A 331-nucleotide genomic window follows, 5' to 3' on the forward strand; every position below is an offset into this window, starting at 1 on the left:
TAGTCTGGTATTCCCATCTCTTTCAGAATTTTCCACAGTTTCTTGTGATCCACACAGTCAAAGGCTTTGACATAGTCAATAAAGCAGAAATAGATGTTTTCTGGAACTCTATTGCTTTTTCCATGATCCAGCAGATGTTGGCAATTAGATCTCTGGTTCCTCTGCCTTTTCTAAAACCACCTTGAACCTGGAATGTCAGGTCCATGAATCAAGGCAAATTGGAAGTGGTCAGACAAGAGATGGCAAGAGTGAATGTCGACATTCTAGGAATCAGTGAACTAAAATGGACTGGAATGGGTGAATTTAACTCAGATGGCCATTATATCTACTA

This window comes from Bison bison, unplaced genomic scaffold, assembly GCF_000754665.1.
Source record: "Bison bison bison isolate TAMUID 2011002044 unplaced genomic scaffold, Bison_UMD1.0 scf7180017864037, whole genome shotgun sequence".
NCBI lineage: Eukaryota > Metazoa > Chordata > Mammalia > Artiodactyla > Bovidae > Bison > Bison bison.